The sequence below is a fragment of the Vicugna pacos genome, chromosome 30 (assembly GCF_048564905.1).
Source record: "Vicugna pacos chromosome 30, VicPac4, whole genome shotgun sequence".
NCBI classification, from domain to species: domain Eukaryota; kingdom Metazoa; phylum Chordata; class Mammalia; order Artiodactyla; family Camelidae; genus Vicugna; species Vicugna pacos.
Genome location: NC_133016.1, coordinates 17,436,915 through 17,464,194, shown reverse-complemented (window position 1 = coordinate 17,464,194; position 27,280 = coordinate 17,436,915). Strand labels below are relative to the sequence as shown.

General features: G+C 41.2%; 2 long non-coding RNA genes across 5 annotated transcripts; one reads left to right on the top strand and one right to left on the bottom strand.

Annotated features, from left to right (window-relative positions):
* Positions 1-9,808: 9,808 nt before the first annotated feature.
* Positions 9,809-24,344, bottom strand: LOC140690452 (uncharacterized). Its single transcript, XR_012065724.1, has 2 exons — positions 24,048-24,344; positions 9,809-10,107 (listed from the first exon to the last, which is right to left on the bottom strand). It is a non-coding gene; the product is annotated as an uncharacterized lncRNA (long non-coding RNA).
* On the top strand, positions 18,192-26,087 carry LOC140690451 (uncharacterized). 4 transcript variants are annotated; one of them, XR_012065723.1, is made up of 6 exons: positions 18,192-18,521; positions 20,455-20,551; positions 22,478-22,567; positions 23,080-23,267; positions 24,024-24,099; positions 25,838-26,087. It is a non-coding gene; the product is annotated as an uncharacterized lncRNA (long non-coding RNA). The 4 variants fall into 4 exon arrangements; XR_012065722.1 differs by lacking the exon at positions 25,838-26,087 and having other exon boundaries at positions 20,492-20,551; XR_012065720.1 differs by lacking the exon at positions 25,838-26,087 and having other exon boundaries at positions 20,485-20,551.
* Positions 26,088-27,280: the final 1,193 nt, after the last annotated feature.

The window sequence follows — 27,280 nt, the reverse complement described above, 5'->3', positions numbered from 1 at the left end:
CATCGTGCATATGTGTATGTATATATTCTTTATCCAGTCACCTGCTGATGGACATTTAGGGTGCTTCCATATCTTGGCTATTGTAAGTAGTGCTGCTAAGAACACTGGGTGCATGTATCTTTTCGAATTGGAGTTTTGTCCGGATATATGCCCGGGAGTAGAATTATTGGGTCATATGGTAAGTCTATTTTTAGTTTTTTTAGGAATCTCTGTACTGTTTTCTACAGTGGCTTCACCAAATTGCATTCCCACCAGCAGTGTAGGAGGGTTCCCTTTTTTCCACACCCTTTCTAGCATTTATCACTTGTGGATCAAGTCCTAGTCTTTTGAGAGAAGCCTTTGGACAACACACACAAACAAACCCACACACAGCCAGAACACCCCAAACAGTAATTCTGAGGAACTGTGCAGTCTAAATCCACAATAGGGAAGGAAAAATGACTTCCTAAATTCAGCACAGCCTCTAAAGACCCCACGTTTAAAATAAAGAAAGAACATTCCTTTTATTTTGTGAGACAATTTAAATACTGCTTTCTCAGTCTCCAGCTCTCAGACTTTGCTCAGCGGTCAAACTGAACTTGAAAACCAAGGTCTGCTGGCTGGCGTTGCCTGGACCGGGCTGGCTGCGGTGCTTTCCTGTACCTGCGGCTGCCCCTCCCCGGCACCTGCAGCCCAGCATCTCTCACGCACACACAGACACAGAGGACATGGACACAGCTATGTTTTAAAGTTGCATCTTTTGCTTCCATTTTGTCCAACACCGTGAACAGTTGGTAATTTGACCCCCAAGTAGATGGCCAAAGTCAGGTTTGGTCACCTTTGTAGGGGATCCAGGACTCGTTCCAGGCAAAATTGAGCAGCAAGGAAGGCAGTTTTATTTCCCTTCTTAAACTCTTCATTTCTCTATACACATTTCACTACATGCCTGTCATGATTTTGGCCTCTGAACCCCCTCTTTTTTCCCGTTATGACTAGTCCCTGATAACATTATTTACATTTAGTCAAAGTGTTAGTGGATAAGGGTTTATGACAGGATTTGGCAGATTTTCTATCGTGGGTATATCGTATATTCTTCTATTCGTGCTTCTGTTTCTTCATCCTGACTGGAAAGTCTCCCTGTGACCTGCTGAACTTCCTGAAAGAAGACGTTGCTAGTTAGGGGAGAGTTGTGTCTCCTGAAGCCCATGGGGACCTCACTTCCACCGCGCCATGGTTGTCGCCCGTCTTTGGCTGGCTCTGGTACGATCCCTCGCCTGTTCCTGCCTCTTCATCCAGATGCTTGATGGCATGATTTCCACCCGACTTTCCGAACTCCCATTTAGGTTTAGACATTCTTGAAATGCAGAACTGCTCCTTTCCCTTTGTGAGATATTTTTCCCCCTTCAAATAGGACATGTTCTTCTTCAGCTGTCATTTGCCAATAATTCTGCAAAGTTCCAGTGACATTCATGAACTTGTATAAACTTCACTGGGTTAAATGTCTCGACTTCGTTTTGTTTATTACCCATACTTCTCTCGTTGCTATAGGTGCTCTGAAGTTGTCAGATTTACCCTTTGATTCTCTTCCCTGTTATTTCCCTTTATGAATTACTTGGCATCTCCTGTATTGTTTCTCTTTTCCCTACTTTGTACCTGATAACTTCTTAAGGGCAGCATTTTATAGAGCAAGATGGGCATTTCATCCCTTTTCTCAGGTTTCAGCTGAAATCTCTATCATGTTGACAAGTCTGCTAGAAAACATATTCTTCTCAGGCCCTGTGAGATAAACTGTTTTTTGCCAGGAGTTTTTTCATTTTGGTGTCATAAGTCTTGATCTAAAAGAAAAAAAAAAAAACCCTACCATAGCCTTTTTTTGACACCATCTGTACAGCCAGCTGTTCACACCTTGAAGCCTCTGGTTGATTCTAACGTCATGACTTTTAAGTAGAAAAGGAGATGAAAAACTCACCTCTAGCCTTAAGCCCTTTTATTTCTAGCCTAATAATTTGTAGAAATGACACTTTTCCCATTTTTACTACAATAATTTCATCTCATATCATTAATATTGGTGCAGATCTCTGTTGTAATGATAATTTGTACAAAGACATTATAACATGAATATGTTAAAAGCATGGTACACAGTGAATGATTACGAGGTGTAATAGCTGGATAAGAGCTGAGGCTGGGGAATGCTCATGTATGGAGTTAGTCAAACCCAAACCCTTACTGAATCTAGTTCACTTATTTGTAAAGTTCTAGAAGTCTCCTTGAAAGGTAACTTAAACTTAATTGACAATCAGGCTTAGACACTTAACAAATACATTTGATGGGCATGAGGGAGCCGTGGTCACAGAAGTTATATTGCAGGGAATGAGGTGAACAAATGAACCACTGTGGAGGAAAAAGCCACCCAAATGGGGAAAGTTGTTGGGTGTGGTGGGTCAGATCAAGAAACTAGGCTTGGATGTCAGGAGAGAGCAGCGGAGCGTCCTAAAGCACTGGGTAGAACAGAAACTGTCGTTGGCTCATCTTTCTTGGAGGAACTTATGTGCCTAAGTAGAAGGGGACTCTATGATAATACCAAAATAACCCTGTCATTATGGGACACAGGAATTGTTTTGGAGTTGTTGGAGGAGAATTTGGGTGGATGTGTTAGCACCTGAAGTCCAGGGAAAGCAGTGATGGAGAGGAGCAATAAATAGCAAAAGAGAAAAGAAACTACGTTAATGCCGTCATGTGAACAGATAGTTCCACTTCCATTAAAGCTACAAGCAAAGCAATGATGGACAATACTTGAGATGGATGGAAAGGGTGCTCTCAGTGCAGAAGGAAAGCAGTGGTCTTAATGCTTTAAAATGTCCTTAGGATTTGTTTCAATCAGGTCTGGTAAAACGACAGATGCAAAGACAGCTGCCTTTGAGAGAAGAGTTTATTGCTTACAGTTCCCAAGAGGAGGCAGCACACCGTGCCGCATAGAGCCACGTGGGGAAGCACCAGAGTTGGTTAGGAAGTAAGAGGAACAAGAGTCTCCCCGTGTGTGGGCACAACCCTTTACTAGAATAGTGGGAGGAAGGTACTAGGTGTGGACATCTCCAGTTGGGTAAGAAGTCCAATACAAATGTTGCAGTTTGTGTTCGGAGGGTTCGTAATAAGATTTTCATGCACCTGTGAAGACCCAGAGTGAGTAAAGGGGTGAAAACCTATTCTGTTAAATGACCTTATGACACTGGATGTGAAATCATCAATTACAGAAGCTCAAGAATGACCGTTATATCCAATAATGGTGCCGATTAAATGTCTGACAAAACCTACTGTGGTATCTTTGGAGAGAAGCCAGAAAAGGAAGGGACTGAGAGAATATTGGTGAAGTGGTCTTCAGAAAAACTGAGACCCTCTCACTATTGAGAGAGAGAGAATATTTTCGTTACACTTGCAGACATGTGAATTAACAGAGCGTTAATGAGATCTCTCCTCTAGTAAAGATGTTTTTCCAATTTGGGGCTCCAGATGGATCAGCAACTACTTTCTGAAAGCAGAGGTATTCTGTTACCAACTCAGTGATATATAAGTGAAGGCATTTGTCTCCTAAAGGCAAAGGGAGAAGAATGAAGAGAAAAATGGTATCTCTATAACTTGGCGAGCCTTCCAGAACATGCCAAAGGGGCAAGATGTTTTTCTCTTCTTCATAACAGGGGTAGCCATTCTTGCAGGTGGTGGTATTTTCGGAACAGTCATAGATAGATTAAATCAGTATAAATTGGTACACAATGAGGAATGAAATAAATGAAAATATTTTCAGGGCAAAGAAGTAAATATGCTAATAGTATCAATTATATGTAAGGCAATGGAAAATGATAACATAATCCCTTTAAAAAGATCAATCTCTTCATAGATATAAACCAGTTATTTTTAAAGTTAAAATAGAATAATCAACATTGAAGAATAGCTACAGAAACTCTGGAAAAGAAAAATCAATAATGGGGGTGCTGTGGTCTGAGTGTCTGTGTCCCTGCAAATTTCATATGTTGAAATCCTAACCCCCAAGGTGATGGTATTAGGAGGTGGAATTTTGGGGAGGTCATTAGGTCATGAGAGTGGAGCTCTCACGAATGGGATTAGTGTTGGGATAAGAAGACACCCCAGAGAGCTCTTTTATGCGTCCGCCTTGTGGGGCAGCGAGAAGACAGCCATCTGTGAACTAGGAGGTGGGTTTTCACCAGACACTGAATCTGATGGTGCCTTGGTCTTAGACTTCCTCACTTCTAGAACTGTGAGAAATAAATTGCTGCTGTTTATAAACCACCCAATTTTTGGTATTTCTTATAGCAGCTTGAACAGACTAAGCTGGGGAGTGCTAGCTGATTGAATATTAAGGCATATGTTAAAGCCTGTATAAATTAAAATGGCAAGTTTTTAGTTCATGAACAAATTAAAAAGTGAACCAAAATTCTTGAAATAGTCAAAATGCAGTTGAAATTTTTATATATAATAATATAATATAATAATGTAACTTTGTACATCAATTGGGAAAATGCTGACTTTTTATACAAGCTGCTAGGACAATCAGATAGCCATTTGAAAAAAAATAGATCTGTTTTTTATATTATACATTGAGATAAGTTCCAAACAATACAGTTATATAAATGTAAAAAATAAAAAAATAAAAAAGAAATAGTACATGTTACCAAAAGAAAATGTAGCATTTTCAACTTCACATCTTCTCCTTGACTTAGACTTTCCTGCCTCCCTCTTATGGGGACCCTTGTGATTAAACTGGATACTCCCTCCATCTCAAGATCTTTATTACATCTACAAAGTCTTTTTTTGGCATGCAAAGTGACATATTCACAGGTTCTGAGAATTAGGACATGGACATCTTTGGGAGCCCATTATTCTGCCTGCCACAGTTTCCCTCTGGTCCGCAAAGATTCACATTCATCCTGTATGCCAAATACATTTATCTTATTCAAAGGTCACTGAAAGTCTCAACTCATCATAGTGTCAACTCAAAGTCCATACTTTTTTTCTAAATCTCATCATCTCAAAGTCCAAAATCTCATCATTTAACTCAGGAAAGGGTGAAACTCTGGGTATGATTCATATTGGGGAAAATTTCTCTTTGTGAACGTGTAAAGCTAGAAGACAGGTTGTCTGCTTCTAAAACACAGTGATGGGGCAGACATAGGATAGCAGTTTCAGACTTTCTCTTTAAAAAAGGAGGAAACGGAAAGAAAGAGGGAGCCATCAGTCCCAAGCAATTTTGAAATCCAACTAGGCAAAACCCATTAGGTTTGAAGGCCTAGGACTAATCCTCTCTGATTAGGCTCTGCCTCTGGGCTGGGATCCCACACTTAGAGTCATCCTTTTATGTGAACGGTAGCACATATTTTCAGCTGAGCAGTTTCATCAGCCTGTTTTTTGCATGTAGGGATTCCAACAGGGGATTTTTGTGGCTTTCCTTTTTTTTTTTGTCCTTTCTCCCCTTTGGTCCAAGCTGGCAGTGTTTCTCTTGGTATAACATTCTCGAGAACCTTGTAGGTCTCCCATGTATGTCATGGACCTCACTTCTCAGGTGAGAGGCCCTCTGTAGTGCAGCCTGGACAGTCTCATCTCTCTGCTGGTTTCTGCTGAGTCGACTGAGGGCATCTGTGAGTGACAAGCCTAACTGCATACACGTTCGGTAACACAGAGAAGTCTCCAGTTCCTTGTGGTAAGCGAAAGAAGCCAGATGCATTCATGTGACAGTTTGAAAAAAAGGCAAAACTTTGGGGATGGAGGACAGATGAGTGATTGACAAAGATTGCTGGGCAGGATGAGGTTTGCCTGAAAAGGATAACACAAGGGAATTTGGGGGGAGATGCTGATAGAACTGTTTTGCATCTTGATTGTTTAGGTGCTAATAAAACTCTATGCATTTGTCAAAACCCATGGAGCTGACGGCCAGAAAGAGTGAAATTTACTCTATATAAATGAATAATAAGTAACCAAACAACAACAACAAAATCCAGAGGTGGCAGGAGAGGCATTTAGAGTTCATAGTAGATGGTTTCCCTTTCTTGTAAAAGTTCCAGAAAGAGAGAAATTGAATATGAGAGGAAAATGAACTATTTGTCTTAGGAGAAGATAGTTTGTAATAATCCTTTCTGTGTTGGCCTGATTTATGCTTTCCAAGGATAGAACATCCTGTAGAGAGAATTTGGCCCTCATGTTTGAAGTTTCCTGCAATGAGCTCAGCTTCAAAGCTGGAACCTTCATTTCTGCAGCTTTAAAATTGAATTTCACAAAGGGTCAAATTCTCCTTTTGAAATGTAGTATATGTGTTGACCTTTAATTCACTAATAATAAAAAATTGGGATCCTATCCTGCAAGTTATTTGAGGATAAGATCTGGTTCTGCCTCACTTTGATTTTTTTTCTAAGTTCCTATCACAATCCCCTGGTAATACTGCATATTACCCTCAGTATATCTACCCTGACTGAATATATCTGTCAAGAAACAATCTCTCTCAGAACTGCAAATATCCTACAGGCTTTGAGAATTTTTGTTTTTTTCTTCATACTGTTTTATATTTCATATGTTTTCTACAATAAGTGTGAATTACTTTTATAATTAGAAAAAAGCAATAAAAGTTATTTTGCAAATGCAAACACATCTGGGAGGGTTATTTCAACCTTATTGCTTTTTGTGAAACAATTGAGTTCAGCTGCACAGGGGGAGTTTCGATTTGAGGAGGATTCAATATGTCATTTGAGTACAAGGATTATTTTTGAGATGGCTCTTACAGTAGCTGGAGAACACAAGACACTTGATGAGAAGTAGGAAAGAGATGCGGAAAGGGAGATGGAAGGAAGGGTCCAAAATGACCTTTCATATTTTCAGATCATTTCTTCTGGCACCACTACATTAATGATAACAGGAGGAAATAATTTTGCCTTTTTCTCTTCCCTTCAGACTGACTAGATTCTGTGCCTTGGGCATAGGAAATACTGAAAACTGCCTATTTGCTGGAACAGTATTTCCCAGTGCAAAGTCCACAAGTCAGTCCCTTTGACTGACTCTTCAAGTGGTAGATTCCAAGCTGACAAGAAGTTCCTAAACAATGTGTTCATACACTGCAGATTTCAAATATAACTCTTTTCTATTCCTCTTGGTGTAATTCTGACACTCTGTTTTTCAAATATATATTTCTTTGTCCAACTAATGAAGAGTGTGACGCTTTGTGTCTAATATAACGATGTATGGCACATGGCAAATGTCTGAATGGTTTTTCTGGTGAATTAATGAATGTCCCACTCTCTGTCGTCTGCACAGTAGCAGTGTTCTGGTTACATTTCATCCTGTGGTGACAGGCACATCTGGCATTGAGTACTCACATTTTAGCCTTCTTTCTTACAATCGCACCCCCACCCCTCACATACCATGTACTACGGTGACATGAAATTGTCAAAGATAATGTCTGGGGTGAGTGTTAAAATATAAGTAAAATTAATTTTCCAGGCGTGAGTATTGAGGGGTTGGAGGGTGGAGGACAGGGAAGATTTCAAGCAGAATGGACAGCATATCAAATGGAACAGCACATAGTTCCAGGTTCTGTTTGCCAGATTGTTCTCTCTGCCTGGAAGTATTTCCACCTTTCCAAGACAGCCTAGACAGAAATTACTTAGTGTGATTTCTTGTCTTCTGTTGATCTCTTCAGTGAACTAAATAAACCCTTTAGATGGCTCAGACCACTTTCTACTTACCTTTGGTTCTGTACAGTTTTGCTCAAAGAAGCACTCAGTGTATATTAATTGAATAAAGACCACATGTAAGGGTCTCTAATAATGACAGTAAAATATTTCAGTTGCACTTTACTGTTTGAAAAATCCATTTTCAGATCCATAGAAACCATGAGATAGTCAGAAGAGGAATTTATCCTCATTTTACTGGTAGAACAAGAGAAAACAAACAAACAAACAAAAAAACCCTGAGCGTCATGGACTGAATGTTTGTGTCCTTTCAGAATTCATGTTTTGAAGCCCTAATGTTCAGTGTGATGGTATTAGGAGGTGGGGCCTTTGGGGGATAATTAGGTTTATATGAGGTTGTGAGGATGGAGCCCACCTGGTGGAATGAGCCTCTTAGAAGAAGAGGAAGAGACACCAGCATGCCCTCCCTCTGTCCTGTTAAGGTGCACCAAGAAGGCAGCATCTGCAAGCCAGGAAGAGGGCCCTCGGTGAGAACCAGATATGCCAGTGCCTTCACCTTGGATGTCCCAGCCTCCAGAACTGTAGAAACAAGTGTTTGTTCTTTAGAATACCTGGTCTGTGGTATTCTGACACAGCAGCCTGAGCTGAGACACTGAGCTTCAAAGAATTAAGCTTAGTCCAGGATCATATCCCAGAGTGTGGTTAAGTCAGAAGCGGCACCTAGGTCTCCTGATCTCAGGCCAGTGCTCTTGGTGTTCACTCACTCACTCACTCCCTCACTCAACTATTCATTCTTTCAACAAGTATATATTAAATATCCCATTCCTCTTATTTCTTCAGTTTCTTCCATTGCTAAGCACCATATAGAATACATCTAGAAAAGCTAAGGAATGGAGTTCTTAGAAGGGCCCGTCGTGGAGAAGCAGCAGTGGTGTTTGGGGAAGCCTGGAAGTGGGTGTGGGAAGGAGCAGGCTGGAATGGGAACGTCGTTAACAGCGTAATTCCGAGTTTATGAGTAGGGAAGATTGAGTCCCCAGGAAGTCATTTTCAGGGAAAGTACGAGGTAAAAATCCAAGAGAGATGAATCCAAACACACAGACAGGGTACAGTTTCCAAGGTTTCCGCTGAGGCAGGGGCAGAACTCAGCACAAAGCTCTGGAACGTCTTGGGAGCAGAGTGTATCTGGTGCTGTGGGAGGGAGCAGAAATCCTTTCTGAGAGGGTCACAGATCTTTCAGATGCTGTTGCAAATGGAATTCTGATAAAGCTTTCCCCTGGATGTATTTAGCTCTGCCATTGATCTAGGATAACCCGTGTTTATTTGTACCCTCAGGCTGAGAAGTAAATCAGTTTAGTTTGTGAAATTTCTTACGGTCTTGCTTCCCCAGAATCACATACCAATAATGGCTGAGACGAGATTTCAATTTAGTGAGTCAGGTTGTGGACCAAAATGCAGATGGTTGAGCAGCTTTGCTATATTGGAAACTCAGCACGGATTCAAAAATCCCACCCTGATGATCCTGTGCTAAAATGATGCTTGTCATTTAGGACAATTATTCCCTTAGTTAGAACACATTCTATTCTAAGAGCTGGTTGTAAAATCCACTTTTTAAGAACATATTGAATAAAAACTCTACTCTTGCTTTTGCTTGAGTTGGAGAGAAGAAACTAATAACTATGAGACAAATGCCAGCGTTGCGGGACCAAATTAAGTTATCCATCACCAAGAGAGAAGTCTCTTTGCTCTTTTCTATTTTCTCTTCGGCTGAAATCTGTGCAAATCTGGTTTTGCAGGTTCCATTCCATTTGGTGTTTGTAATTCTGCCATAAACCGTTGGTCTGCTCCCAAACTCTACACATCATCTTCTTTGACTTGGGATTGTGGTCTCTTAATGGCCCAGTGGCTAACTGGAATCCCCAGACCACGTGTAATCAGGATGCGTGCTTCCACTTCCACAGTTTTTAATGTTCTCTAAAGACATGGAGTTCCTCTGATGAGGCAACATCATGACCCACCAATTGAAGCCTGAGGACAGAGTGTAATTAACGCCTCGCCAGATCACTGTGTCAAGCCCGGACCGAGTGATGTCCATGGTGTAAGAATCCCAGGACACATCAGAGAGGTAAGAAAGGACCACTTGCTATTAAAAATACTCCTCTTTTCAAACCACTCAAACTGCTACGATTAGAGATATTTTCCTTTTCCAGAGACTTTACAGAATCTGTGCTGGAAATGAATATTTTAAGAAGTCCCTAACCTTCTGTGTAGACACAAGATGCCACGTTCTTATCTCATGCTTCATCATTTCCAGCCTCTCCATGTTCCTCTTCAAGTCATTTCCTTGTTGATGGGAAGTCCTCTGCACTTGCCTCTTAGTATCTGGTTGACGTGGGGTTGAGATTTCCATGACTGTTATCTGCTCTTAGGGAGACCCTTCACCCTGTAGAAAGAGAAGCTTTAAGACAGTGACTTTTCAGGTTTACTCACCCTTTCACTACCCCTGGGAATCCATTCTAGGGAACGTGTCACAATTGTTTGGCTGGTTTAGGTAGGAAGAAGCAGTGAGAACCACACTGCTTCCAGTGTGGAGGAGGAAGCAGAGTTGTGTGGGGAGAATTCTGAGAATGGCTTGATACAGTGGAAAGAGGAAAAGCGAGACCTCTGCATGGAGGAGTTCAAGTCATTGTGAAAGCCCGCTGAAATACCGTGCCCTCTGAGAGACTGTGAGTCGCCGGCACTAACGGACCCGGCCGACTGGGGGAGAGTGGCCTCAGAGCAACACCAAGGTCTCTTTATTGACTTTATAGATAATTATTTAGCCGTTAGGATGACGAGAGCAGACAAAGGTCTGAGATGATGATTAGCTGTGTGGCTTGACCACGTAGCTCACCTCTCAAATTCTGTTCCTTCCCCTGTGGAATGAGTGCAGCAGACGATGTCTCAGGAACTAACACTCCGGCGTTTTATCATCTATTGTTCTGTGAGCTTGCTGGCTTTTCATATATGTCATTTCCTTTTTTCCCCCTGCTCCATTTGCTAAGGAAAATGGAAGTTAACCTCCAGGGAAAACTGGAATGGCTGTTTTAGATCCTCAAGGACCATATGTTCAACTTCATTCAAAGGAATAAGCTTTTTTGAGTGTCTACTATGCATTGAGCTAGTAATATTTCAAGGACTTCAGTAGGATTCAGGAAAAAACTATGGCTGAGTCTTTTTTTGATAAAGAACTAAAAATCTAACTGTGGTAAAACGAAATAGTTAAAGGAGAGTATAAGGCTCTAATAAGATTCTAAACTACATATAATCAAGCCACAAGTTAGATTATGCAGTACAATTTTTTAAAGGTATTTTTTTCTGTGGTAAAGGTGTTTTTGGAGGACCACTTACTCTGTCAAGAGTGCCAGGATTTTAGGGCAGAGATGTTGGGGGAGTGAGGGGAGGGCAAGAACAGATTTGCTTTGAAGTGCTATGAATACAGCAGCTTGAACTTACTTTATTGGTAAAATCCACTTTAGCTTTCTCCTTTGAGTCAGCCTCAACTCTGTGTCTGCCCCACATCACATTGGCCCCCAGTGAGTGTATCTTTTGGAAATTTTGCATTGAAGACATACAGAAGCAACTTGACAAGATAAATTCCATCATTCAGCCTCAGATATATTCATCCAGGTAAGGGCTCATATTGCTCACACTCTTGCTTACATGTTATTTATAGGATTGACATTATTTGCAATATACAGAGAAGAGAGAATGCAGTTGAATATTTAGGGGATTGGCTAATTTTTTTCTTAGAATGGCTATTAAGTTAGTTCCTTAATTAATGTCAGATAGGCATAAGCATTTTGATGTGGAAATAAGTGGGAGTCTCTTTCAAAATATGATTGGGAAAATCCTCAAGTCCCATGCCTAGGCTAGATCCTGATTCTTTGAAAATAAATCAAAGAGAATATGAAATTCTCTTCCAAGTTACAGAGAAGGTATGAGGTGTGCTGGTGGTGTGGGGGCGGGTTGGGGGAGTGAGTGGCTGCTGGAGCGCATGCTGACTTACTCCTGGCACCGTCCTGCACATTAACATCGTCCTGTGTGATGTCAGTGAGTGTGCAGAACACTCAGGAACTCAGAAGGGCTTTGAGTGCTGATTATGCATGTGCCCCTTAAGAGGTAGACTATTCAGTGTTGAATTAGAAGGAGCCACAGAGAAGGATTTTATACATGAGTATTGTAGATAAGAGAGGTGGTGACTTAATAAGGAGCCGTGTAACAGACACTGAGACTGTAAAAATAGAGACCAGGCTTGAAAATCCCCAAGCAGGAGAAACTGCTTACACCACATAAGCAAAACTAAATCGAGCTTATTTCATGAACATAAGCAAAACTAAAGTGATTTCTTGTGAATGCCTCTGATAATCATAAAAGAAACTGAAGTCCTCTTCCTCAAGTGGTGTAAGAATCACTTTTAACCAGTCCATGACCATCTGGAAACCTCCATCGTTGTAACTAGTCATTGTGAAGGTTAAACAGCTGCCACATTCTCACTTCATAAACCATCCTGGAATGTCTCTGAGCTTCTTACCAGTTTAAGGTAAGAACCGTGCTTCTGTGCACAATAAACTCTTCATCATTACTATCCTACTGGTCTGGTTTTAATTTTTACTAGTTTTGGATTTTTGACACCACCACACACCTAATTTATTTTCAAATTTAGCTGCCCCTACTTGCCATCCTGGGCAGGGCAGCCCTACATGAATTTCTTTTTTCCCAGGAGATTGTTTCCTCTTACAGATGTATAGAGAAATCAGTCTCTAACTTGGACTCAGCCATTACAATTTATTCTCTCCAAAATTTAATCTAGGAGACCCAAGGTGGGCAGTTATCCTTGAACTGAAAGGACAATTACAGTCAAGGCTGCAATCAGCACCGCTCCATGTGACACGTGGGTGAGCCTAAACTGTGAGGGAGCAGGAAATGTGGCTCTCGATGACTGGCTGATGCATCTGGGGAAGCCTGGCAGATAAGGAGGGGGGCAAGAACCGGCAGTAACAAAGAGCAAGAGTAGGAGAGGGAAGGCGACACCTTGGCTCAATTCCCAATGTCTGATTCCCAAGTTAAGTTCCACGAGGTCTGGCTGTGCTGAAGTTCAGGGTAAAACTGTCAGTCTTTTAAATAACCACAGCCCATGACTTTCCTTTTGCTGGTTTGAGTGCTCCTGACAGTCTGACCACATGCTTAGACAAGGACACTGTGAATTAGGAACGGAGCTTGAATTTAAGACTTGATGAACCAAGACCTGCCACCGTCCAGGCCAGTGTTTTACTCACTGAGCCTCACTGCCGGCTGCCCAGCCACACTGCCCATAAGCTGGCTGCTTTTTATCCAAGATTTTTTTTCTTATTCTATACCACTTAGTAAGTTCACTTTTTTTCATGAGAATTAAAAATCTCAAAAAGAATGAATAGCATCCATGTCTTGGTTATTATAAATAGAGCTGCCATTGGGGTGTGTGTATCTTTTTGAATTAGAGTTTCCTTCAGATATATAGGCCCAGGAGTGGGATAGCTGGACCATATGGTTAGTCTATTTTCAGTTTTTTAAGGATGGGAAACCTAAATGTCCGTCAGCAGATGACTGGATAAAGCAGTTGTGGTGTGTGTGTGTGTATATATACACACACATACACACAATGGAATACTACTCAGCCATGAAAAGAATAAAATAATGCTGTTTGCAGCAATATTGGTGGACCTGGAGATCGTCATACTAAGTGAGGTAATCCAGAAAAAGAAAGAAAAATGCCATATGATATCACTTATGTGTGAAGTCTAAAAAAATGACACAAATGAACTAATTTATAAAACAAAAGCAGACTCACAGACAGAAGACAAACATGGTTCCTATGGGAAAGGGGGTGGGGAGGAATAAATTGGGGAAAAGAAGAATTAATAGCAAAAATCTCTTAGGGGTGCAAATGGTGTGTTGGGGATAGAGTTCAAATACCTATTTTCTCAAACAATAGGCTAATTTTTAGTTGTTTCAAGTCTTCTTAGAAGCTTTACTACTTTCTCTTACTCTACAGGATTACTTCATGTGCTTTTTATCTACATATAATTTCTCTAAACCTCTTAAATTATCACAGTCATTTTTCTTTAGAAATATGCTACTAAGTGAACCAAAGCAGGTTACAAAGTGATATGCATGGTTCGTTTCTGAGTATCGTTTACAACCACATCATTGCCTTTACTGGTGCTCTTGTTTGTGTGTGTGTATTCAAGTTACTACCTAGAGGCACTTACTTTCAGCCTGAAAATCTTCCTTCAGTATTTCTAATAAGGAAGAATAGTCTCAGTTTTTGTATCTCTGTTTTGTATGTTTTTATTTCACCTTTTTTTTTGAAGATAGTTTTGCTGGATATAAGATTCTTCGATGAGAGGATTTTTTTTCTTTTTTCCTTTTTTTTTTTCTTTCTTTTTTTTTTTTTTTCATCTTTCAGAACTTAAAATCATCATCCCTCTGCCTCTGCCTCTGGCTTCCCTTGTTTCCAATGAAAAGTCAGTTACTAATCTCACCCTTTGTATATGATGAGTTCTTTTCTCTTGCTGCTTTCAATATTTTCTCTTTGCCTTTCAGTATTTTAACTGTGGTGGGTGGATATCTTTATATTTTACCTGCTTAGAGTTCCTTGAACTTTTGGATACGTATGTTTGTTTTTTCTTCATATGGGATTTTTTTAACCATTATTTCTTTGAATGTTTGCCGACGCTGTCTCTCTGTCCCCGTAGGGTGCTCCTCGCACTTGTATGTTGGTGCATGCAGTAGTATCCTGCATTTCCCTAGCACTCTGTTTCTTTTTTCTTCATTCCTCCCTGTGTTCTTCAGATTGTATTATCTGTATCAGTCTATAAATCTCTCATTTTTTCATCTTCCAGTTCAAATCTTCTGTTTGCCACTTTAGTAACGATTTCCATTTAGTTCTTTTTTCATAATTTTTATCTCTTCGTCGATTCTGTTCAGTGAGAAATTGTCATCATAGCTCTCTTTATTTCTTTACATGTTTAATGAAAATTAGTTTATTACAGCTGCTTTGAAGTCTTTGCCTGATAAATCCCCCACCTGAGCCCTATTAAATCAGTTTCTATTGCTTGTTTTTTTCTCTATGTATCTGTAACAGTTTCATATTTCTCTTCATGTCTTGTGATGTTTGTTGAAAACTGGGTATTTTAGGCAATATGTTGTAGCAACCTTAGATGCTGATCCCCTTCCACCTTCGGCTTCTTTGTTTTTATCTGCTACTTTATTTGTTCAGTGAATTGACTGGGGCATTTTAGTGAAGTCTGTTTCCCCCACGTAAAGCGTGAAGCCTCCGATACTGCTGTTTTGAGAGCGAAGCCTTGAGCTTTCCCACAGTCATCCTGAGATAATGGTCTAGCAAGCCTCTCTTTGACTTTCTCTTTCCCCAGTAATCACTCTTAATCTGTCTGCCTCTGTTGCCATGATACCCAGCAGTTAAGTTCCACAGGTTTCTGACTGACCGTCTTACTGTTCTTAACTAGGTTCTGGGCATAAGTTGCTCCACAGTGTTATCTGGCTCAATTCAGATGCCTTTTCAGGAATGATTTTTGAGACCAGTCTTTGAGATTTGTTCTGAACCCAGAAGGTTCCTTTTTAGCTGATTCTTTCTCCTGATTCTCCTGGTAAACTGGTCTGTATTTTAGGTTACTGCTGTCATGAAACTCTCAGCTTCTTCATAATTGCATGCTACCAAAATCTGCTCTCCTTTTTTTGTGAGCCCTCTTAAACTTGAACTTCTCACACTCTTTTTCAAATAACGTCAGGTGTCTTGGGGGAGGATATTCAAACTTCTTTGTTCTTAGGGACTTGCTCTCCCCTGATCAATATCTCTCAGTTACCCCTCAGATGGTAACTGGGCCAGTGACCTGCTTCTTGAGACACCCCTGCCTTAAAAGGAGGGTGCTGGGGAGAGACTGTAGCTTCTAACCTTCTTGGGCTTCTCTCTCCTGGGTGAGACTTGTACCCTACAAATGCGCTGGGATGCAGAACAGAGGGACCTCAGTGTTCTTTGTTTCTGTGCCTGTGGTAAGCTCTTGTGCTGTGAGTGGTGAATGGGGGAAGGAGGTGCCCCTGACCTCTCAGCCGTACTTGCCAGGAACTTAGCCTCTGAAACTTGGAGCTGGATGGAAAGTGGTGAGAAATCCTGATGGCATGGCTCTCCTGGGAAACACTGACCCCTTGACTGAGAGCTGAAGGATGAGGAAGCCTTATCCTCTTGGCCACACGCATCCAGAGTGGGGCTTCTGTCATGCTTAGCTGAATGAGGAGAGGGAGTGAGGCTCGGCTCACATGTCATAGGCTCTTGCTGTTCTGAGCATAGTTTAGTAGATTGTCATGAATATGTGTTTCTTCTTTGCTATTCTAAGTGACAATTCAAGTGTCCTGATTAAATTAGAACAACTTCAAAAGACTTTAAATGTTTGTTTTTTAAAATAATTTCAATAGTTAATGTTTGTTTCACTCTAGAGGGAGCATGGAGCTCCTCACACTGCCATTCTAGGAGTGGAACTCCAATGAGTACATTCTTAATACTTAGAATTTTACACAACTTTTTATCATCTCTGTAATGGCTATATATTACTTGCATTATCAGGTACATTAATGAATAACATGTCAACTATTTAAAGAAAAAGAGTTACTGTTTTTTAAATATAGGGGAAAGTATTATTTAGTACCTTTTCAGAGAATATTTCTTTAATGACTAAAAAATAATCATTTATATTTGGAATTTTAATTATTTTCATATAAAGAGATGCTTCCAGTTAGCTTGAAGGCCCTTGCGAAGAGTTGACTGTCTTAAATATTCTAACTCTCCTTTTGCAATCAATTCTTAAGCCAAGACTTTGCAGCTTTCAGTCGTGCCCCTGTCCAAATTAGAATGATAATTGTTCTCCCTTTTCTTGGCTGAGAATTCTTGAGGTTTCCATAGTATTCCTGCTCATCTTTGGACTCCCTGGCATTCATCAGAATTGTTTACTTGAAATAAAATGAATTCTGCATTGATATGGGTCAAAAACTGTGACGAATTTGAGATTTTTCCCCATGTACACACTAACAAGGTAGCATGCCACAGTGTCATGGAGGCTGGCGGAGGACACAAGATTCTTAGGTGAAAGAGAAGACGATTTATTACTCACAGCAATAGCCAGAGCCACTTTATCATCATTTTTCTTTGGTTCCCAGAGCCCCAGGTTTCCACAGGGCAACACCCAGAGGGTTAGGTGACTTTTGCATATGGAGTAGATTACATTATAGGAGAGGAATCCCAAGTTTGGAAAACCCAAATATTTTATAATGGACAATTATCTTACCTGAACTTTGCACTAAAGAGACATTATATTTATCTCAGACAATAAGTAAACCTTCCTTTTGCTCCAGAGGGAGCCAGTATGTTTATCTTTCAAGGTCATTTGCTGTATCAACATCCTTAAAAAAAACCATTTGAGAACAGAGCTAGCTGCTGGCGCTTGTGCATTCAACATGTACATAAATGTGAGAGACCCGTGGGGAATTGTCTCCCAGTAGTGTGAATCGCTTAGGTGCGACATTTTTGCAATAACAAGTCAGCAGCAGTACCTGAAAATGAGAACTGCACTGGAAATGGAGCGTTTCCCACAGGTGACATTTTCATATAATTGAAGCTTATGCTTGCAGGTGCCAAAATTTGAAAGGATAAATTTTTTATGATGGAAGCATTTAAAATGTATGTAACAAACTATTGTGTCGTCTTAAACAGACGATAGAAACACAGTAGACATTTATAAGCGTGCAGGTATGAAATGATAGTTACAACCTGTTCTGTAAGATTGCAGTGCTTTGGGGAGATCTGACCTGTACTTAAATAAAAGGCACCCCCCAAAACAAACACGACAACGCGTCAGAGAGGGACTTGGATGACCATCTAGCCCGTGTCAGTTGGTTAACTCCCCAAAACCAATAGTTATTTAGGAGTAATTTTTTAGGAATTAAGCCCAGGACCCTACTTCTAAGACTGAAGGAATTCTGAGATCTCATTTCTTTTCCATAGAATGGTGAAAAATACGCTTATAATACGTTAGCTCATCTGCATCTTAATCATCACTAATTTGAGTTGAGGAAAACCTATTACTAACACCCATTAAGTGAAACCTAATTTCACCATTGAAAACCCATTTCTGACATTGGGTTCCTCGAAATAACAGAGCATCCATTTGTGGATCATAATAGGTACAAATGCTTTTGCTGGCTCAGTCTTTTCATATGAAATACTGCAAAGTGAATGGAGGTTAGGGTGAACGACCACCCTTAGAATGGAGAGTAAAACGCTCCTTCCTGGACGTGCATACTCACTCTCTGCATGCGCATACGATATAAGTTACAGTCCTTGTGTAAGGGGTTTCTGTTAATTCTGTTTTGCAGCTGAGGTAACAGAGACATAGGGAGGTTCTGGAACTCAGAGTCACAGAGATGGGGAGCGGCAGACCTAGCTCAGAATCAGCATCCACGTTTGTTCTGTACTATAAGTCTTTGCTGGTTTCTGCTGCATCTTTCATTTTCCCGCCGTATTCTGTCTCCACCACGTTGTCGATTTCCATTAGTTACTTCTTTTATGAGTCTCCTTCTCCTGCTTCTACTGGTTAACAAACGAAACTTCTTCAGGAGCTGAAAAATCTAGATATGAGTTCTTTGAGTGCTTTGCTGTAAAATAGCCAGGCAGCAGGACTGAGTGAAAGAGTAGGGCTTGGATTGAGACTAGGACCTGGTAGAAGCTGCTTCCAGGATGCCTCAGGGCTGTGGAAATCTGTCGTCTCTGTAAGTGGTTTGTGATTGTGTTTAATTTTAAGGTTAACAAAGGGGGACCGGGGAGCAGGTGATGGCTGGGTTGTGCTTGATGAGTCCGGCTCCATTCAGGAGCACGTTTCTGTGGTGACTGGCTGTTATTGTGTAAGGACAATTATTAATTCCAACTATCAGCAGGGCCTGAGCCAGATTAATCTCCATATGGCAGAGGGACACAAGAGAGCCAAGTGTAACCATCGATACACACAGGTCCCAACCTTATCCACATGCTGGTGCAGACCGTGTCAGTGTCTTGTTGTTCTTTGGGAATATATCATTTGATTCATGTGTGAGAGATCAGTGAGGGAGGAGCATAAATCCCACTTTTGTTCAGGCTTCTGGGCAGTTGGAGCCTGCTAATTTCTGCAGTATGCATGATGTATAACAGAGCAGCCACCTCTCAGATTTATAGTCTCTCCTTGGAGTCAAAATTAAGCAGGCACCCATTTATTAATATTTTCGAGTGAGAGAGACCTGTGTTCTGGTAGCAGGACAAGTTTAGAGCACGTGGATGAGTGAAAAGCCCTTCTAAATCTCTTTCCTCAAGCTGTTTATTTATGAGCATGTGCAAGCTTATGTGACGGTTGGAGGGTGTGTTCCCCTGTGATCTACACGGCTGGTTCTCTCTCTCCAACCAGGTCCCTGGTCATGTGTCCCTGGACTGTTCTTCCCTGACCACACGGTATGAAACAGAACTCCTCCCCAGCCCCTGCTGCTTTCTTCCACTTGCCTTCTACCTCCTTTGTGTACGTTTGTGGAATCTGTCACCACCCAGTACATACCTATATGCTGGCTGGCTGACTTCTACTTAGAATTTAGGCTCAGTGAGAGCAAGGACTTTGTCTCATTCATGAGTACATCCGTCCTTAGAGCCTCAAACACTTGCCTGGTGCACAGTAGGGATTCAATGAATATTTGATAAAGGCAAATGAAATGTTTACAAAGTTCTGTCTCCTCTTTCTAGTGGCAATAGGGAAAATGTCATTAAGAGCATTCAGCATTCAAAGTAAAGAACTTGAATTTGCACAATGCTGTTGGCAAAGAATATTTCATTTAACCGTCATTAGCCCTTGTCCTAGAATAACTCCATTGCTGTTGAATTGCAAGTGTTTTTGCCTTCACTTGGAAGAAGCAAGTGAAATTGTGTCGTAGCAACTAAATTTTTCCTTTTTTTAAAAAAAAACGTGCAGTTTGCTGTCTACAGAATAACTAGATTATCCTTAATGGCAAGACACAAGTAATAAACATTTTGATTAAGACAAGTTGGGAAAAGGCCAAAAGCTAATAAAAGAAAAAAAAATTACTGGGCCTCCTGAAATTAAATTGACTATATAAAGAGAAAAAAGTTTAAATTAGTTACCAGTGGCCCCCAAATGAAGCATTAGTGATGCTTATTACTAGAAATCTGCAGAACCTAAAATTAATTATTCTGTTATTCTTCCTTAAAGCTTAATTTAACCAGTAGCCATAATGATACAGAAAACCTTCTGGGGAAGAAAATTATTATGAAAAAGACAGGTGGGATTTGCCCAATAACACTTAGATGTTGCTGGTGTTACCAGACACTCATGTTCCACGATACGCCATTGTCCAGAGCCACAAGCCTTTATGAAGCAATTCCTTTTTAAGCCTGCAGTCGAAAAAGCAAAATTTTCACTTTGCCAAAGTCTGTAGCTGAATTCTAAAGTTGAGTAGGACAAGGGCTCCCAGCATCCATGTTTGCATCTGTGACGTGGTGGAGTCCAAGGTCAGGCAAATATTTTGACCCTCCACCAGCCACAGGAGAGGGTACACAGCTTGGTCCACCCACACTTCAAAAGGCCATTGTCAAGGACTATTTCTGCCTAGGATTCTCAGTTGGTCACATCTACCCAAATTCATTCTGTTTTTCTTCTCATTTGTAAAGGTTTTCCCTCACCCCTCATTTTTCTCTCAGTCTCCAGCCCATCTGACAGTCCCACCTCCCTCCTCATCTTCAGGGCTCACCTCAGCTCTGCCTCTCGGTAAGCTCCCCCTGGCTGCCCTAGTCCTTAAATCTGAATGCGTATTGGTGTATAAAACTATGATGATGACGATGATGAATATTTACTGAGCTCTTACAATGTGCCAGAACTGCAGTTTTTACTCAGTTAATCCTCCCAGTACCCTGTGAGGTAAATACTACCATTATCTGTAATTTTTTGCAAATGAGGATTAGAAGGGTTCGTTAAGGACTGAAATGATTTGCTCTGCAGAGATAAGGTCTGGAGTCAAACCTAGTTCCACTGCATAGAACCAGTTTCCACACTACCTTACAGTTATTTAATGCCTCATGTTTGCCTGCCAACTAGATCGTAAGTCCTTTTAAGATAGGAGACTCTCCCTGTATTTCTTTGGTACGTGGCTTAAAGATGTTCACGGTCACCACGTGGACTTCGGTATCTAGTTGCTGACGGATCCTGTAGTCTCAGACTATTTCCTCTTTCAGAGTCCCAGGAAAAGGACTGTCACGTCTTATTTATTGTTTCCTTGTTGTCCTGTACTGGCGAGTCTCTTGAGACAGTTTCTTCACTAACAGAGATGAGTTGTTTGATTCGCCCAAACTCAACTTAAAGCATTGCTTTCTCCCAGTGCCTTAATGCCTAGGCTAGACAATGCCTGTTTCTATGTTTCTCATGGAAACTACTTAAGATAGCTTTGGTCTGCCACGGGACTGATTTGACACTCTGTTCATTGCTCTGCAATCAGTCATAGACTGTCTGAGCCCGAAAGGACAGAGAGGACCATCCAGTTCACTCTGTCCTTCCTACAGACAAGGAATGAGACTAGTTGGCCAGAGCAGGCTTCATGCTTCTCAATGACTGGTCCCTGGCTCCTTCCTTCTCACCTTTTTCGTTGAGCTACCACAAAAACCACAAAGGCTGCTGAGTGAGGGCTTATCCCCTGACCCCTGGATCTAGCGTTCTATGCAAATGAAATATCAACAAAGCATGGTAATAGGTTATTTTTTAAGAGTTCATAGAAGGCAGAGAATACTCATTGTGGACTTAGGGTGGTCAGGAAAAGCTGCTCAGAGGAAGATAGAACTGAATTGGGGATTAAGGGTTGTAAAATATTTTATCAAGAGAAAACGATGGAAGAAGGGGTCCAGACTGGAGCGATATAAAAGTGGTAAAGTCAAAAACCAATGCTGGGGAGCTTTGAGAGAATTTGGTGGAGAGGACCTCTTGGAAGACTGGGGAGACCAATCCACTCTGTCAGAGATTCCTGCCTGTAGAGAATAAGCCTAAGAAATAATGGCAAGTGGAAGTTCTGAACGTTTTTGAGCATGAAGGTGATGTGATAGAGGTGTTTCATGAAAATTAATCTCATTGTGGTTTGCAAGTTGAACTTGAGAGGGAAGAAACTGGAAGCCAGCCAACCAATTCAGAGGCTGCTCCAGATGCTTTTGGGTCTGATGACCTCAGAGTTCCCACAGGTTATAATGAAGTCATTTAGGATCTGATGACTCAGAGAAATGAGATTTAATTTTTGATCCAAACTTTTTCCCGGTAAATGGAAGGAAGGCTTTTTGTTGGGGAGATATGTTAGCCATGGAGATACTCCACTTGGATTCCCCTTCAAGGAAGGACTTGATGCTCAACTGTGGGGAGTTGGATTGTCAGGCAGCCTCCAGCTCTCAGCATGGTCAGGATCTGGCTCTGTGGTTGGGAGATATCTGGCCATGACTTTGATGACTAAGCTGGCCACTTCTGTCTGATGCTTGTCATTCTAATGAACAATCCTTGCTCCCCCTGAGCCCCCAGATGGGTGAGGACCTGCATTGTGGGACCTGCACTGAAGTTCAAGTGTTCCTTTTCCTCACTTCTGCTTTCACTCCTTTCCTGTTATAAGTGTTGATCCCTAATAGATACCTTCCTGCAAAGCCCTGTCATGGCATTCATTTCCAGAGAACCCAGCTTGTGACAAGACGGGGGTCAAGGACACAGATCAGGAGACGACAGTCCATAGCTGTGTGAATGATCCTGGAGCACATGCTGGTGACGCTTTTTTGCCTTCCCCTTGGCGGGTGTTTAGGGGTAATGATCTGATTGAAAAGAGGGTTGGGGAGTTGTTTGAATCTGCTCTTGGGTAGCCCTTATATAGAATTATTAAAGTAATAAATCACACATCAAAGAAGTGGTAGCAGGTGATTGGTTGTGCTGATGAGTCTATGGAAGGGGGAGTGGTGGTGGTGTTGCCTTCCTCAGCTCCTAAGCCACTTCTTAGTATTGCCAAGAACTTCTTTTCCATTCCTTTAAGTGATGTTAGCTACTTTTGTTATTATTCTCTGAAGAAGGATGGACTGGGTTCCTGTGCCCCACATCAAGCAACTCCCAAAGCTCAGTGACCAAGAACAATGGAGATGTAGTTATTTCACATGACACAAGCTTATAGCAGGTGTCCTGGGGCCTTGCTTTGCCCGTGTTCTAGGACGCAGAATTTTGTTAGGCAAACTTACAGTACTAAAGACCTCTTCACTCAGTTATTCTTTCCACTAAATGGCAAGCAGGTGGCCATGGCAGAGAGAAAAAGAGTTCTGGAAGGTCTCACACTCAGATGCTTTAGCCTGGAAATGGCACACATGACTTCCACTCATACTTATCAGCCAGAAGGACACACGTGGACTCCACTAGGAAGTGCATTCCTCTTATGAGCCTAGAAGAGGAGGGACCTAGAAATATTTGATAAGGGCCGCAGGTAATTAAAAGGTTTTCATTTTCTCTTTCCTTCTCTCTAATACCCTATTTCTTTTATTCTCCAGTTGGCTGCCTGCACTTTAAACCTGCCAGCACACCCATAGCCACTGCTGAGGGTCTTTAAGAATTTCCAGGAATTGAGGATCATGGAGATGAGACATCCCACCTCTGCCTAAAAAGGATTGTGTGTGTGTGTGTGTGTGTGTGTGTGTGTGTGAGTGTGTGTGACATTCCTTACAGTACAAAGTGGGGTTAAAGGAAACTATTTCCATGTAGAATTAAGCTGGGTATCTATCTGCATTGCAACACAAAATGGAGGAGGGAGAATTGGGCAGAAAGGAAAAGATATAATGGAAATCCCATTTTTGTGTTCATTGTAATGTCACTCCTGCAGCAGAATTACCTTGTATCCCTGACAAAGATGAAAGGTTTTACTCCTTCTAGTTATCAGCAACAACTCCTCTCATTAAGCGTTCATCTCACCACTTACACAGCCATTTATCCAAATATATATGTGAAATTAAAAATAAATAAAGAAACTAATCCATAAGGGTACACTAGTGTAGGCAGGTAAGGGGATGGGATGGGAGAAATGCTAGGAAAAAATGAAAAATTATATTAAACCCATATTTCACAAGGCACAGGAAAGAGATTTCTCATTAGCTCATCCATCTCATTATCGTTCTAGAAGACATTTCAATATTCTCTTTCACAAAGACAGTTTTTAAAGGTTCATTTTTTTCTTGCTTAAATGTAGGTTCAAATAGCTGGAGAAAAATACCTGTTTTCTGGAAATGTTCAACTTTATGGTGTTGACTCAAGTTCGGCGTCAGGCAAGTTCATTCTTCAAAAGCTGGTGATCTGAATGCCTTCAGCATCACTGAGGGGAGCACGATAGAGAAAATGCCTGAATTGCAATTAGAGTATTTCGGACTAGAGAAATGATGGCATTTCTTGACGGAAGAGATTACTGCCCCCTGGAGTAGTTTATAATACCTATGAGGACTGCCAAGAATTGTGAGCCTCTGCTTACTCTGTTTCTAACACCGGGCGGAATGTTTATGTAGAATTTCTAATCTTCACAGTGACTCCTTGACATGGGCGTATGTTAACATCCCACTGTCCAATAAAAAAGGCTCAGAAAGGTTGAATAACGTGCCCAAGGCCACACAGAAAAAAAAAGTAGCAGAAACAAGATGCAAACTTAGGTCTGAGAAGACCTCAACTATTTGCTGAAGTGGGTGGTGGTGGTGGTGGTGGTGATGCCAATAATGACAGCAGATAACAATTACTGAGCACTTAATAACATGCCAGCCTCTCTCATATGCACTGTTGATGTATTACCTCACTTAATCCTCAAAAAATCCACTGAGTTCTGAGACACCATTTCATAGATGAAGGAATTGATATGAAACTAAGAGCAGTTAAGATATTAGTGGTAGTTGTTCAAAATATAACCAAGACCAACTTTGATCGTAACTACCGGCAACGTATGTAGTTCTCTCTACTTTTTTGTCCTCTTTGCCATCCCACAGTACCATGGCCCACAGGATGCCATGAAGCATGATGGTGAAGCAGGTGAACTCTGGAGCTAGACTGAGTTCTAATCATAGCTGAATGGATTTGGGGAACAGTCCCTGTGTTAGTTTCCTAGGGTTGCCTTAACAAATTACCATAAACTAGGTGGCTGAAAACAACAGAAATACATTGTTTCGTAGTTTGGGAGGCCAGGAGTCTAAAACTAAGGTGTAGCAGAACTCCACTCCCTCTGAAGTTGCTAGGCAATGATCTGTCCCAGGTCCCTCTCCTAGCTTCTTGAGGTTGTCGTGACAGTCCTTGGTCTCCCCTGGCTTGTAGACACATCACTCCAGTCTCTGCCTCTGTCTTCATGTGGCATTCTCCTTGTGCCTTTGTGGTTCCAAACTTCCTTCTAATAAGGACCCCAGTCATACTGGATTTAAGGCGCACTCTAACAAGTGTGACTTCGTCTTAACTTGATGGTATCTGTGAAGACCCTCTTTCTAGATAAGGTAACATTCACAGATTCTGGGTGGACATGAATTTTGGGGTGTGTTTTATTCAACCCAGTACTATCCCTAAAATCCTCTAAGTTATTTTCATGAGTAAAATGGTGATAAAAATTACACCTCTGTCATAGGCATGTTGTAAGACTTAACAGACATGAAGGAAATTAAGAACAGAGCTCAGCACAAAGCCAGTATTATTCAAGTGTTAGCTATTTTAATTACACGACTGACTGCTATGAGACCCTTGATAGGATCAAGAGTTACCTTAGGCCTGATCCTATTAAAAATAGGTATGTACAATTTCCCCTAGCTCTTGTATTTTTCTGTAAATTAATAGAGCTGATGGCGAAAACTGATGCTTATAGAAGTTGGTTTCATTGCAGAAAGGCAGGCTTTGATCCCGATCAATGCAACAACTGAGTAAGATCGATATACTAGTTGCAGTGACATAAAAATACTGGACTTTATTCTGTACCTTTCAGGAGGGAGAGTGTTCCTCTTTCCTTCCCATCAGTTTATCATCTTTCCTCTTTTCTCCGTCAAGATTTTGCATCTCGCGAGATACATGCAGGGTATCAAAGGAAACCTTCGCTGCAGCCCATGGACAGGAAATTACCTGATTCATATAGCAAATGAGCGAATTGAGCCAACACTTACATCGGCTGCTGTGGGTGAAGTGCGACTTCACTTTGGAGCTGGCCAGCCAAGTGGCCCTGAAACAAATTGAAATAGGATTATCTGACAGTGTAGAGATTTCGATGTTTTAAAAATAAACCCTGTAGTCAGTGACTGATGCTGCTTAGTGTTTCTTAGTAAGTCCAGTGAGTGAGATCACAAGGTTGAGTCAGTGTTTATTTTCAACCATAGCTCTTGGAACTGGAGGGTGCCTTAGAGTATCCAGGGCCACCCCCTCATTTTACCATCAAGGAAACATTTCTCTCTGGGGGTTCATAATGGGCTGTGACATAGGAAATGCTTCATTCCTCCCCTGACCAACCTTCCCCTGACAATTTCATTCCATTCTTAAAGCTCCCAATTAGTAGAGCCTGAGTATTCAGGGGTGATATTTTTTGAAAGCAAAGGTTTGGTTCAACAGAAGAAGGAAAAGTCACAGAACATGAAAACGAACAACAAAAAAACCCCTCTGCCTACTAGTTAGTGGCAGCAGGAGCCGGAGAGAGTTAAAGGAAGTTAAGCTCAGTGCCGCAGCGCAGTTTCTGAGCGTATGCGTGAAGCTGACGCTTGTGGAGTCGCTGTTCTCTTGGATTCACACCAATTTAAAATTTCAAGTTTAGAAAAATGATTGAGCAGGCTCTCATTTTGCTCAAGGAGACTTTCTTTTCCATATTTTGGCAGCCCTTCTGCAAATAATTTTAAAAATTAATTTTGCTTTGCTGTATTTGAATTTTTAATGAATGTGTATTTTGTTAGGATTCCCCTTAACCCTAGCCAGGCGCGGTGAAGGTATCGGTTTGCTCATGAAGTTCTCGCAAAGAACTTGCATCTCCGAATAGTCATTCCCAGGATAAGTAAATGGGCGTTCTGCTTAAGCTCGGTCTAGAAAGAGTGTATGAAGTGGTCAGGACAAGTCAAACTGACAGTAAGAAGAATAATAGAGAATAGTAAGAAACTAGATGACAATGAAATGCTCTGTCTTACTTCTTTCCTGAGGGCATATGCTGTTTGCTTTGAGATGATAAAACCCTGCTCGGCTACAGAAGGATTTGATTCAGCTGCTGTTTGAGTCAGCCTCTAAGGTTAGGACAAGTTTTATTCTGGTCTGTCTTGAGCTCATTGGGCAGTCATATCCTCACCTGTTAAATGAGGCACTGGGCCCAGAGAATTTTAAGTTTCTTCTTGCTCTGAAACTTAGACCCTTTAAGATTCTATGATGAAAATGACTGTTGCCCAAGGAGTTGGAGGCACTTTGTGAGTCTGCTTTTTCAAGTGATCTAAAAAAAAAACTTTGAATAAAACAAAACAAAAA